Source organism: Dioscorea cayenensis, chromosome 20, assembly GCF_009730915.1.
Source record: "Dioscorea cayenensis subsp. rotundata cultivar TDr96_F1 chromosome 20, TDr96_F1_v2_PseudoChromosome.rev07_lg8_w22 25.fasta, whole genome shotgun sequence".
Taxonomy (NCBI): domain Eukaryota; kingdom Viridiplantae; phylum Streptophyta; class Magnoliopsida; order Dioscoreales; family Dioscoreaceae; genus Dioscorea; species Dioscorea cayenensis.
In genome coordinates this window covers 27,131,657-27,146,700 of record NC_052490.1, presented here as the reverse complement: position 1 = coordinate 27,146,700, position 15,044 = coordinate 27,131,657, and the positions used below count along the sequence as shown (strand labels likewise).

The window sequence follows — 15,044 nt, the reverse complement described above, 5'->3', positions numbered from 1 at the left end:
TCTTTATATCTAGGTTCACTAAATGCTCTAAGTGCTCAGACATTCAAACATTATGGGGTTGTTCACCTTTTATTTTATTTTTTCTTAATATTCTTATCTTATATAGTACAATAAAATATATAATATATATAGTAAAAAGCTAAAGTTGAAGAAAAAATTTTCTTTGACTTTTCAATTCAAGTGGTTGTCTTATAGGAATAACCTTTCCTTCAATAATGAGAAGTTCTCTGGTGAGATTAGTATAAAGTGTCAAAAAACAATAAATATGAATGCCTATATTACATTTAAAATAAGATTGATGCCATAAGCTATATAAAATAAATAACACGATAATACATTTTATTGATTGGCTTATATATTTATTGCATGTGATCACAAGATTTCAGTCTTCCATGGTTTTAATAACTTGCGTAATCTCTTGATAGACCAGCATAATTTTTATTTTTTAAATGGTATATGCACAATGACTTGCAAAATTACTTATCAAAATGATTTATTATCCTAATTAGCACAATTAACACATCTAACACAATTAGCACAAAGGATCTAGGATTTGAATGCTTATAGGAATGGATAAAAAGTTAAGGTCGATGTTGCCAGCATCTCTGAGAGTGGGGCTAAGAAAGAGAAGCCCAGGAGTTGGGAGATTTGAAGGGGCTAAAACGTTGTTAGCATCAGCGGGGTTGACAATATCACCAAGACTTGAAAGAGGTACAGTGCCGGTGGAGACAATGTTGATGATTCACTATGATTTGGAGGAGTTAAATGTCAGCAATGCTGATGGTGTCACCCAGATTGGGAGTAGGAGAGCTGACGTCAATGATGTTGGTGGTGTCACCAATTTGGGAGTAGGAAAGGAGAGTGGAGAATATGGCGGAGTTGGATGAGATCTATCCGCATCAGTGGCGATGATGGTGTTACCAGATGGGGAGTTAAAGAGGAGAGTGGAGGGAAGGAAGGAGGTGGAAAAGATTGGGAGGCAAATTAGGGGTGAGAAATAATTGACTTTCGGGGAGTTCAAGGGGTTGGGGAAGTGGGAGGTACTCACCTTCACTCAATTTAATGACTAATATAGTGAAGTGGGTTAAATAATATTTTCCCTTCAGTGTGCAAATGGGGGAAGCGCCACTTCCTCCACATCAAGATAAAATTACATATGAATTGGGGGGAAGCTAATTTACTTTCCCCACTTCCCCAACACTTTAGTCCAAATGAACATGCCTTAAGCTTTGGGGTGAAGTGGATGAAGTGGAGATTGAAAAGACACTTCATTGTATTTGTTTCACTAAAGTTGGGTCCAAAGTGGGTGATTTGACACCTCCAATGGCCTCTCATTTCCCCTTTTGATTTCATGAAGAAAAAACCTTGAACTTTACTTTTGTATTATCCTTCCCATGGGCTGAAGTATGAACTTTTGGCATGTGATATAATGATATCATTTATATCATGCGCCCTTTCTATGATCACCCATTTTTGGGCTTCTTTTTCCTCGATGTCTAAGGATCCTTTCTGGTCTCTATTCTCAATTCTTGACACCATAAATACCCTCATCTCTTGTCTTGTAGTCCTCTTCTCTACATGTTTCCCTTCCTCATTTAATGCCCATCTAAGTTTTCCTCACCACATTGCCATTGCCTGGTAGATTGATGATCTCCTTGCCATTGATCTTGCTTTGCTGTGTAAGATCACCCCTCTTCTCCTACAACTAGTTGTTTTTCCTTAATATTGTTTATTATTAGTTTTTTTCCGTTTTGTGACATTGATTTGTTTGGTAGCATGTGTATTCTTCATTTTGTATCATATTTTGACTAATTTGCTTTTTTAAGGTTTCAGATCAGGGTCACCTAAATTGTATTTTGATTTATATTTTTGTAAGCTTATGAGTTTGTTAGTTTGTATTTTCAGTAATTTTCTTGACTTATTTATTTGCTGATTTTCAAGGTCTGTGGTGTTTATTATGTTTTTTCTTATCATGGTTTTTCATGTATGCCTACTGTTATCATGTTTTCTCTTTGTAGGTGCTATTATTTTTCTTTGATCTGCTATGCTTTCTATGTAGTTTTTTCATTCTTTTTTTTTCCTTCTTGTTGATACGTTGGATAGCATGCTTTTGTTATATTTTTTTCTTTGTTATCCAATTTTCTCCTTGATATGGTTTGTCATTAGTTTTTTTTTCTCTAATTTGTGAGATGATCTATATGATAACATTTTTACTCTGCATTTTGTATCATGTTTTAACTTTATTTTTTAGGTTTCAAGTTTGGTTTGCCTAAATTGGTATATTGGTTGATATTTTATCATTTTTTTATTTTGTTTGTTTGTATCTTTAGCATTTCTCTTTGCTGTTTTTGTTGATTATCAAGGTTTGTGGTGTTTGTTATCCTGTCTTATCATGGTTTTCATGTATGCCTAATGTTACCACATTTTCCTTGGTAGGTGCTAGTTTTTCTCTTTGATTTGCCATGATTTTTTCCCTATTTCCATTGATATGGCTTGTTAGCCAATTTTTTGGTATTTTCCCCTTGCTATTGATGTATTAAGTAGCATGCTCCCACTTCATTTTGTTTGCTGTTTTGATTGATATACGTACACACACATTCATCTCTTGAGGCTTTATTTTTTTGTTTGAAATATGCCCCTTTTGGAATTGATCTATTGGATAGCATGCTTCCACTTCATTTTTTTTTCACTTTTTTTGCGGGATAATATGTTAGGTTTCTGATTTGATTTGCTATCGTTCAGCTATTTCTCTTTATTTTTTGATAAATTAACATGGTTTTTGGTGTTACTATCTGTTTTGTTATGCAATTTTCTGTATTTTCCCCCTTGCTATTGATGTATTAGATAGCATGCTCCCACTTCATTTTGTTTGTTATTCTGATCAATATATATACAGAGTCATCTTGTTTAGTTTTATTTTCCTATTTGAAATATTTTCTTTTTTTGTGTTGATTAAATGGATGGCATGCTCCATTTCATTTTTTTCATTGTTTTGCTGGATAATATGCTAGGTTTCTAATTTGGCTGGCTATTTCTCTTGATTTTTTTAGTTGATTATCATGGTTGTGGGTGTTATTCTCTTGTTTGTTATGCAATTTTTCTTCCCTTTTTTTCTTCTTATTAATTTGATGAATAGCATGCTTCCACTTTATTTTGCTTGTTTGTTATGCATTTTTCTCTCTTTTTTGTGTGGTTCTATTAAATAACAGGGTCTATCTTCACTGATACTTTGTGTGGTATATGAACTCATTTCTTATTTCTTATTTGTTTCACTTTTTTTTGTTTTGTTAATTTTCATGGTTTTCTGTGCCTACTATCTTTCTCCATTGTCATTGGTTTTTGTGTTTATCTATTGTCATCAGGGTTTACTTTGCTAGGTTTATTTTTTCCTTATTCCCCTATCTGGTTTGTTATGTAATTTTTTCTTCCTTTTTTTCCTTTGTTGATATGTTGGATAACATGCGTCAACTTCATTATGTTTGTTGTTAAAACTATGTTCAGTTTGGTTCTTGTTCTAATTTGTTATTTCTTATTTATTTCTTTTAATATTTATTTATTTATTCAGATTATCATAGTTTCCTTTTGTCATCATGCTTACTATCACGACGCTTATCCACCTTGATCAGCATCGTGCAGCGATTGGTTACGCACCGCGCGCACCAACCCAGCCTAAGCCCAAGAATCGCACTTCCGTGCCCTGAAAGGCAAAGATACAAGCAACCACACCCATAAGAAAAAGAAACAAGAAAGGGAAGAACCAGAGATAAGAGAGAAAAACTTAAACTCTCTAGAATGAAGTCAAGGTTACACCATGAGCCTTAACAACACCGGCCAAGCCCTTTACCAAAGCTCCCAAAGGATGAAGGTAGCCAAAAGTCTTAACCTCCTAAGACTAAGGACCAAGGGATGCCCACTGACCCACCAAGGATCAAAGGATCAAGAACTCCAAGGAAGAAACCTGTCTTTCCAAGGAAGCCCAAGATGCCTAAGATGCCTCTTCACTTGCTCTTCATCCTATTTATAGGCAAAGGCAAAAAAATAATCTCTTTTGCCCATACCGGCCATACCTTCGGCCATGCCGCCTATGTCAGCCTGAGTCAGCCTCGTGACCTCATGGCCGACCGTACCGCTCGCGTCACCGGACCATGCTGAGCCACATGCTCGCCCATGCCCTGCCAGTGCCGCACCATGCCTTGCGCTGTGCAGACTATGCCCTGCGCCCGTGCAACACCGCTCGTGTCATGTCGATGCCACCGCTCGCGTCATGTCGATAGCCACCTGTGCCATACCGATAGCAATCCACGCCATGTTTCTCGGTATCCGGCCCATGACTTGCCCACTTCCTGGGCCATGCCTATATATGTTGTCTTAGCTCACGGCTGAGCGAGAGCCCTCTCACGCCCGCCCGATCAAACTGACCGACCGTACAATGTCGGTGCTTACGCTTGGCCTGGCTGATTGACCAACACTTAGCCAATCTTCGGCCCCTCGACCTTTCCCTCGATCACGATCACTCTCGGTCAAGGTCCCTCGGCCATGCGCATTACTTCATGCGTGCTGCTTGGCAATCCCCCAATTACATGCTACATTGGCCCCCAATTAGAGTACAATAAAAGAGAATACACCTACACTTCTTTTGGCCACAAAATACACAAAACTTGTGGGAGTTTGACTTTTTCTTTACTTTGCTTATGTTTTGCCTCTTGAGTTTAACTTGTTGTTTAAGTATTTTGAGTGTTCTTTTGTGTTAGGAACTTAGTTAAGGTTTTTGGGAGGTTTATAAAGTGGGAGAGAGTCGTTTTAGAGGTCAACCTGAAAGCCTCACGGTTTCCATGCGGGCGCATGGAAGCCCGTGAGGGTTTCTGGTAAAAATTCGATTTTTGTTGGGCTGAATTGGACCAACTTGAAAGCCTCACGGCCTCCATGCGGGCGCATGGAGCCCGTGAAGATTTCAGAAGTGGTCTCAAAGTTGTCTCACGAGCCTTGGTATATATATTGGCCTTCTTGGACCTTCTAGGACATTCCTAACTTCTTTTTCTCTCCTTCTTCCTTCTCCTCTGATTTTCTTCATTTTTCTCTCTTCAAACCTCTCATCTTTGATCCCCAAACAAAATAAGAAGTGGAAATCTCATCTCCTTACAAGAAGAAGAGTTCGATTAAGGCATAGAGAAGATTATCGGTGAGTTAGGCTACATCAACTTCCTCCTTTTCTCTCCTCTCATCCTTGTGGTGATTCTTTGAAATTTTTGTGAGAAATCTTAGTTATTGAAGTGATTTAAAGATTAGAATCATTTTAAGGTTGTAAAACCATGATTTGGTGAGGAAATGAGAGACATCTTGCACCTCAAGGTTCGGGTTACTGTAGCACCGAACCAAGTTAAAGTCCTTTTGTTCTTTTTGCTGATTTTGAGGATTTTAAAGGTTTCATTCTTGTTATATCTTCTTATTAGAGTGCTTGGAAAACTCTAGAAGCAATTTACTCCTATTTTAAGCACATTTTCTTTTTTTTTTAATTGGTTGTAGAATTGTTGTTGAATCTTGCTTTTGTTGGTTGTTTAACGGCTTCTAGGAGGAGAAGCTTCAAGCAAAGGAAAAGAGATTGCAGACAAGTAACCTTGGAGGGTGTTAGCTTGCCAAGTTTGTGAGTGGGATTTACTAAATTATGGACTATAAATCATGCATGCTTATAATACTAAATTTGCTTATTTCTGAAGGATAAACTCCTTGTTGCCAATAAAACTCTTGAAATATTTTCAGTGTGATTTTAGAAATCATGATGAACTATAATTTGGCTTTTTCCATGATTATTGGAAAGATTCAATATATTATTTGTGATCTAGAAAAACCCTATATTTTTATAATATATGATTTCAAGTTTTGTGTTTTTCACGGGACTTGATGTTCTTGTTGGGATGTTCATAAAAAGCTTATGCAAACCAAAAATGATTTCATTGTGATGATGATACATTTGAACTATATTTTTTCAAAGAAGGTTTTTTTGTATGATATTCTTGATGAAATTGGTTTCATTGGAATTATTTTTGAGCAAGTCATTCACTCTTGGGATGAGACTATTATTTGTGAATATTTGTGATCTCATGGTTAGACTTTTTGCTTTCCTTTTTGGTATGTATATTACGCCTAAGGGCCGAATGATATTTACCCGTATTAATGACTCTTGTTCATTAATTGTAAATATAGTCCCTGAATAAGGACACTTTTTTTATGTTGTTATAAATCTTGGGATTTTTGCTATGCAAACACCCGTGGGGTCTTGAACATATCCATGGAAATGGTGGGCTACGGCCTTCATGTTCTTGACGGGGTGGTTTTGATGGTGACGAGGGAAACCCCAATACTTACTGCGGTGAGAGTGTGGATGGTTTCCACGGGCCGACCTGTCTAGAGGTGGCGTGGAATCTTGTCAAACCCGGTTATGCCATTTCGGTGGGAGCGTAGAGCCCACGACTTGGATATAGTTGGGTTGTTCGAGTCACCACACGAACTTCCCAGTGACCAACGCCAAGATATGCGCATCTTGGTGGCTCGACCTAACATGCGCCACGGTTAGCGAGGGAGGGTTTTCGAGGCTATTTAAAAATATATTTGTTTATTTTTAATCAATGATTTATACATTTTTTTGAATTATGAGTTACTAAGCCAAAGTATAAACTTGGATTTCTTACTCATATGGATTTTTGAGATGATTTAAAAAGAGTTTTATCGAGCATTTCATTGTTGTAAATTTTATATCTTAATTTATACTTGACAGTCAAAGTATATTGAATATTTTGAGGAAATGAAATATATTTTTTTTTTACCTTTTACTTTAATATATTATGTATGGGATATAGCTCCATGTTTAGCCACTCACTGAGTAACCTAGTTACTCATCCCCTCTTTATTTTTTCCCTCCCCCAGGTGACAGCACAGCAGCGGGATAGCAGCGTGAAGTGCTTGGCAGAGTAGTTTGTATTTTTCTTAAGTCGTGTTTGAAGCTTATATATTTTTGGCATGTAGTTGATGGATCCACTAGGATATTACCAACCCCTAATATTAATATGTATCTTTCTTCTTTGATACTTTTTATATATGTTGGTTAGCTTTTATGTTGTGTATGAGATGTATACTCTCTAAGTGAATGGTTGTTGTCATGGTTTAAATTAAAGTGATGGGTTGTGTAGGAGCATTTGGGTATATTGGATTGCTAGAATGTTTTTTATTGTTATAGTGGTTTTGTACAGGAAATAGGTTAGCCTTACGGTGATCTAGGGGTGAGTTAGTGTTGGACCTCCCTTGGGTTATCGTGGCGGTATGTCATGAGTGGGACCCGCGAGACGGGGCGTGACAAAACTCGATTTTCCCCCGCCCCCTCTCCCCCCTTTATGCCTCTTCAGCCCCCGCCTACATCAAGAAAACTGAGCATTCACCCCACGACACCACTGTAGTTGTAGAGGGGTTAGTCGAGCTGGTTGCTCACCTTCACTGTCCTCCGCAGTGACAAGTGCCGCCACGCTCTCCCTCTTTGGACACTCCCTTGCCCGATGCTGTCTGTCGCAGATGAAACACCCCCTCGGTTTGGTCGAGTCCTCCCGTCTTGACTCGGTGCTAGAATCTCGAGACTTTGTTGTATCATGAGCCTTCCCACCACGAGGTTCGCACGGGAAGTCCCTGCTCTCTTCGGGCTTTTCCTCCTTCAATCGGGCCTTACCCTTGTCCCGACTTGATATAGGAACAACCCGGTAATCCATCAGTGCCACAGCATGCACGATGATAGTAGGCAGGTCTACCGCACCTCGCCAATGGAGCTCCGCCTAAGCCTACGATTCCAATCCAGAGATGAAGTGGAACAATTTGTCCTCCTTGGACATGTCGGTGATGTCAAGCATAAGAGATGTGAACGCCTTCACATACTCCTGTACGGTGCATGTTTAGCTCAACTCCCTTAAGGCAATCTTGGCAGCCCAACTCACATCACTAGGAAGAAACTGATCCCGCAGCTCCTTCTTCGGCTCCTCCCAGGAACTGAGGGTCTCCCGTCCCGCTCACACATCTTCGACTTGGCGACTCCTCCACCATAACTTGGAATCCCCAGACAAGTACATACCCACCAAGGGTACTTGCTCCCGTTTCGGGATCTTGGCCGTTATGAGATATTGCTCCATATCCCATAGGAAATTCTCCAGTTCCTTGGAATCGTGAATGCCATTGAAGGATGAAGGTTCAGGGTACTTTACCGTCGTGCCCCGCCCAGTCGACCTGCTTGGTAGTCCAGCATCCTTCAGTGCACCAAGCTCCTCCGAGAGCTCCTGGATCTTTGCAGCTAGCACCTCCACCAAACACCTCATCTCCAGTAGGCCTAGGTCCTCTAACCTAGCACATATAGATCACGAGGGTGCCGCTTCCTTCTCGAAGCCTCCTAGCACATCATCGATCCACCCAACTGCTTGCTCGATGTGTTCAGTGCGCTCATCCAAATGATCCAGCCGATCTTTCGTTCCTCCTGCCATTAGGAGGGTTCCTTCAGTCTTGAGGTTGCTTGCCCAGTACTAGACCTCCACCACCAGCATCCGATCTTGCTTGATGAAGAGCTCTGTAGCTTTGATACCACTTGTCACGGCGCTTATCCACCTTGATCGGCGCCGTTAGGTGATTGGCTACACACCACTCACACCAACCCATCCTAAGCCCAAGAATCGCACTTTCGTGCCCCGACAAGAAAATATACAACTAACCACACCCACAAGACAAGGAAACAAGAAATGGAAGAACCTGAGATAAGAGAGAAACTTAAACTCTCTAGAATGAAGTCAAGGTTACACCATGAGCCTTAACAACACCGGCCAAGCCGTTCATCTAAACTCCCAAAGGATGAAGGTAGCCCAAAGTCTTAACCTCCCAAGCCTAAGGACCAAGGGATACCCACTGGCCCACCAAGGATCAAAGGATCAAAGGATCAAGAACTCCAAGGAAGAAACCCGTTTTTCCAAGGAAGCCCAAGATGCCTAAGATGCCTCTTCACTTGCTCTTCATCCCTATTTACAGGCAAAGGTAAATAGATAAATTCTCTTGCTCATACCGGTCATACCTTCGGCCATGCCACCTATGTCAGCCTAAGTCAGCCTTGTGACCTCATGGCCGGCCGTACCGCTCGTGTCACCGGACCATGCCGAGCCACACGTGCGCCCATGCCCTGCCAACACCGCACCATGTCCTACGCTGCGCAGATTGCGCCTTGCGCCCGTGCCACACCGCTCACGTCATGCTGATAGTGACTTGTGCCACACCGATAGTGACCCGTGCCATGTTTCTCGGTATCCGGCCAATGACTTGCTCATTCCCTGGGCCATGCCTATATATGTTGTCTTGGCTCACGGCTGGGTGAGAGCCCTCTCACGCCAGCCTGATCAAGCTGACCGACCGTACAATGTCAGTGCTTACGCTTGGCCCGGTTGATTAGCCAACACTTAGCCAATCTTCGGCCCCTCGGCCTTTCCCTCGATCACGATCACTCTCAGTCAAATTCCCTCGGCCACACGCATTACTTCATTCGCGCTGCCCGGTAAGCCCCCGGTCACATGCGACACTGGCCCATGTGACGCTTGCTTGGCACTCTCAGCTAGGATCCTCGATCATGTGTGCCTCCCACGCACCGCTCGGATGATCGTACGGACATTAACTTTCTTTGGACTTTGGATTTTGGCATAGCTTGGCCTCCTCGACCATCTCCCTTCGGTAAGGCACTAACCTTCCCGAGCACAGGAAGAAACCCTGTGATACTTACCATATATGTCTATTGTCATGTTTTGGGGTTTAACTTTCTCAATCTCCTATTTTTCCCTAGAGTTGGTATGCATTCCCCATCCCCCCCTCTCTCCTTCCTTTGTCCCTTTTGTTATTTATGGTTCTATTGAATATCATGGTCTATCTTCACTGATATTTTGATCGGTTTTCAAACTAGTTTTGTATTTGTTGTGTGTGTGTGTGGTTAATTCTCATGGTTTTCCTGTGATCGCTTTCTTTTTTTTTCTTTTCATTGGTTTTTGTGTTTGTCTATTGTCATCATGGCTTCATAGGTTTATTTTCCCTCTTTGATCTGCTATACCATTTTTCTTCATTTTCCTTGTTATTTTTTTTATGATGATTACTAGCTAAATAACATGCTTTCACTTTATTTTCCTTGTTGTCTTAAATGTTCTTGATATGGTCATTATTTCTTAACTATTTTTTTTCATTTGGCTATCTTGGTTTCTAGTGACATTATGTTTTTCAAGCTTTTCATGTGTGTCTAATGTTAACTAGCTATCATGGTCTCTTATTAGGTTTTACTTTTCCCAGGTTTCTTTCTTTGCTATCATTGTTTCTCCTTTTGCTATTTTCCCCAGATTTGTTGTTTTGACTATGTTTTGTTTGGTTTTAGTTCTAGTTTGTTTTTTGTTTTTTAATCTATATCTTGTGATTTTTCCTTTCCTTTTCTTTTTGTTTTTTTGTTTTTTTTTTGCCAATTATCATTGTTTTTATTTGTTATCATACTTATGATATATGGATTTTAATACCTTTTTGGGTTTTAGTTTCTCTCTTTGCTATTTTGCCAAAGGTTTGTTATTCAATTTTTGCCCTTTTTTTTAATGTGCTTTTATTGAATAGCATGGTTTGTATTCACTCATATCAATTAATTATATTTAGACACTAAACCAATTTAAGCATAAATTGTATTCACATTGTGTTTTGGATCTCATGTGCAGTTATTATGCGTCTTCCTTGTCATGTTTCTTTTTTATTATCTATCTACCTTAAATTTTTATGATTTGTTTGTTGTTTTGATATGTTATGCTGACTGTTAGATTACTGAATTATTGGATAGTAGGCTTCCAATTCATTTTGTTTAATGTTTCATATATTTTAATACTAAAATGACAACCACTTGGTTATAAAATTAACACTACAAAAAAAATCCATTGCAATGGAATTCCTCTGTTTCAACTTTGCAACAGAATTGCCATCTCTTTGTAAATGAATGAAAAATTTGCGAAGATTTTATACCAAAATGGCAATAGAATTACAACGGCACAAATACAGGTTACAAAAATGGAGGGAAGTGGGTGGGAGATATTTTGCGATGGATTTGCAATGGATGGGAGTCATTGCAAAGGGTTCTACGAAAGATATTATAATTTTGCAATGAATGGTTGCAATAGACTCAATCTATTGCAAATGCGCAACAAAATTGTATTTGAAATAAATTGTCAAAGATTTACAAGGGATTTTAATTTGATATAATTTCTTATTTTTTTATTAATTATGTTGAACTTTTCTATTTATATTATTTGACTTTTATAGTTATGAAATCTAATTTATATAAACCTTTTAAAACTCAAACCAACAAAATGATTGAGTAATGCAAATAAAATCCATTTATTATGTTCCAACCAAATGTTTCAACAACCAATTAACCTTAATTAGTACACTCCCAAAACAATGGCCTCTAGAATCATTATTGATCTGTAGTGAGGACCAAATTTTTACTAATGTATTATTAATTTATATATTAATTATCTATTATTAATCATCATAAATTAAGATATATATATATATATATATATATATATGTATATTAAATTTTGAAAATTAAAATGTAGAGTTAGTCTTAATTATAAGGAAAAGAGAAACTATGTATATATATACATATGTAAATATTATTATATATACGAAATGATTACATAATTTTAATTATAATTTATAGGTTTAATTCTCTGAATAGTTTATCTACATTTTCAAACGTGCCCTTTGGGCCCCTATACTTTAAATTGTAACATTTTAATCCCACTACTGCTTAAATTGAGCCATGCCAGTCCTTCTAAACCTAAACCCTAACCCTGGTAGGGACTAACATAGCTTGATCTAATCAATAGTGGAACTAAAAAGTTATAGTTTAAAATATAGGGACCTAAATGACACATTTGAAAAAGTAGAGGGACTATTCAGAGAGTTAAACCTAATTTATATGATAGATAATTTACTTATACATTTTCATTTTGCTCAAAATGGTAAAATTTTAATAATTATTGTTAGTGTTGATTAATAATATAAATAATAATTTATCAAATAAAATATCATTATTTTTGTTTTACTTGAGTATTTATAAAATAATTAATAATTTAAAAATAAATGAATATAATATATTAATTGCAATATATATATATATATAATTATTACATATACCATATAATATTATATATTTATTTTAATTTATATAATTAATAATTTATTTAGACATTTTCATTTTGTTCAAATAATTAACTTTTAATTATTATTCGTATAGATTGATAATATAAATAACAACTTATCCAAAAATAATTAAAAATCATTTAATCTTTATTTATACCATATTTATAATATATTTTGGTTTTCAATATTTATATAAAAAAGTTATTTGAACCCGTTTGGACGCGAGTAATCATCCCCCTATAGAGGAGGATGTTTACTAATCCCAATTGATACCCATGTTTCGGTATTCATTGGGCTGGCTTTATTACTTTTGAGAGGGGATTAGAAATCTCTTCACCAGGGTAGTAGCCATTATCCCCAATATTGGGGGTAATGGCCATGCCTATCTGGTAAAAAGTTCATTTTGCCCTTTATTAAATATTTCAGATCTCTCTTTCTCACTTCCTCTCTCGATCTAGCCAAACCTTTCTCCTCCTCCTGATCCTATCACAAAAATTTCATCGGCTGAAAGAGGGATTGGTTTCCTTACAGTGATTAGCCATCTTGTCGGAAGCACCGAATTCTTCATCATCACCAAATGATGCAATCTCTGATCTGACCAGTGTCTTTGCATGATCATTATCAACAAAGTTGTGAACGATCCTCTTGGCGTCTTCATTGATCATCCGACCTTTCTTAAAAGGGTGCGATTCCTTCTGAAGCTCCAAGTGCAAGTAAGGCCCTCAACAGATTTGCCAAAAAAGGTGAGTGATTTAACACATCTTTGAAGAGGAAAATTGGTTGATTGTATTGTTTGACATTTGATCTGTTTGGATCTATTTTTCCTTGCAAAATAGCACTTGTAATCTTTGGATGGTTTTTGAATCAATTTAACAGTATGATTTGCATTTATAGGGCATTGATCATGAGCTGGACACTGAAGAAATTAGGATTCAATTGAATTATTTATTCTCATTCTGGTTTTCTGGTTTTGTAGTTGTAATTTTTCTTGGGTTCCCAATGATGTTGAAGAAACCATGCTAATACTGAAATATATTGATGATTAATATATATGCTGAGGGAATTTGTGCTTTTTTTTTTCTCTATGTTAATGCTATTTTTGGTTTTTTCTATGTGAAGATCAAAGAATGAGTTTTGAAATAGTAAACTAATTAGAATTCTCGTGTTTCATCCATCAAATATTTTATCTTGACCTTTTGTATTTAAGTAGGATGAATTGGGTTTCGTGTGATGCCAACTTAAACCATGTTATTACTTTGTTTCATTGATTGTTGATTCATTACTTGATATAGTGAGTGCACATTAACATTTTATTTAGTAATATTCAAACTGGTTGAAGGACATTCATAATTACAAAGTGCATAAGGGCTTTTTTTCCTGGGTTCAGTGCCATGATTCAGCCAATATATTACTCGCTAATACCAAATCTGTTTTTCTAATATTCATTTCATCCATTAATAACTTGTCCAGCTCATGATCAACGCCCCATAAATGTAGAAAACATAAGCTTAATTTGAGCAAACATATTTCTAGGGCTTCTTTATTGAAATAAGATATTTTAATATTATGTTTGAGATATTTTGTACTTCTCTTGTGTGCCATATATTTTTATCTTGTTTCTTATTTAAACATGATATCATCTAGTTTATTACTTTATTTCTTTTTTTGTATAGCATAGACTCAGATTCGCAAAAAAGGGGTCATGGACAAAACAAACGCTACTAGATAGCAAAAGAAGATAAGGCTCTAATTGATGCCTTGGTTGAGCATTCTATTAGTCCTATTTAAAGGGATGAAAATGGATTTTGAGGTAGATATCTTCTTCAGTTGCAAAAAATGATAAAAGGCAAAATTCCACAGACCATGTTGAAAGTTGTGCCAAATACCAAATCTCGGGTAAAATTATTGAGAACTAAAACTATTGCAATTGCTGATATCTTACATGTTAGTGGATTTGATTGGAACTATGAACACAACACTATCATGTGTGAGAAAAGTGCATACAACGAATATGTCAAGGTTTAAATAATTATTTTGAGTAATTTTTCTTATGAACTATACATGCTATTCATGGTATTAATTTTCCGTTCTAATATAATATAGGTTCATAAGGAAGCAGCTGGTTTGTATGGGAAGTCTTTTCCATTTTTCAATGATCTTGTTGTAGTTTTTACAAAAGACAGGGCTTATGGCAATGCAAGGGTTGATATTGGAGATGATGCAAGACAATATGAAAATGAGGATGACAATATTTTTGAGGAGGATACGGGTTTTTCTCAAGTGCATGTTGAGGAATTTGTTATGCCTTCGCAAGAAAATGATGAAACTCTATTGCCAAAACATATGGAATCAAATAGTAGTAGCACAAAGACATCTACACAAAGAAAGAGAAAATAAGTTCTTACGGAATCAACTATGGAACAAATATCTGTAAATTTTCTCAGTTTTGTAGAAATGGTTGGTCCAGAATTTAAAATCTTAGCTGATGCAGCAACCCGAAATGCAGAATCTGCAGCCCAACATGCTAACTTAGCTATTCGCAATACTGAAATTGCAGCTCTTAGAGAAGAAGATAGACTAGAAATTGAAGGAAAGAAGAAATTAGTAAGTACTTGTTAATATTGTCAGACTTAATGATGACGAGGTACTAATCATATTGCAAGCCTTGGTAAAAGATGAGGATCAACTAAAGGTGTTTTGGGACCTTCCAAACGACAAGAAACTATAGTGTTTCTACATAATTTTAGCTAAAATTCGGTATATTCCTCCCATTTTGTAAACCAACCTGGTAAGCATTTCAGAAGTTTACTATCATT

At 37.1% G+C, this 15,044-nt stretch overlaps 1 long non-coding RNA gene and 1 other non-coding gene across 2 annotated transcripts; both read left to right on the top strand.

Annotated features, from left to right (window-relative positions):
- The first annotated feature begins 5,065 nt into the window (after window positions 1–5,065).
- Window positions 5,066–6,976, top strand: LOC120251139. Its single transcript, XR_005533385.1, has 3 exons — window positions 5,066–5,179; window positions 5,570–5,641; window positions 6,922–6,976. It is a non-coding gene; the product is annotated as an uncharacterized LOC120251139 (long non-coding RNA).
- A 6,244-nt stretch (window positions 6,977–13,220) lies between these two features.
- Window positions 13,221–13,293, top strand: LOC120252462. The gene has a single exon (XR_005533996.1). It is a non-coding gene; the product is annotated as a small nucleolar RNA snoR53Y (small nucleolar RNA).
- Window positions 13,294–15,044: the final 1,751 nt, after the last annotated feature.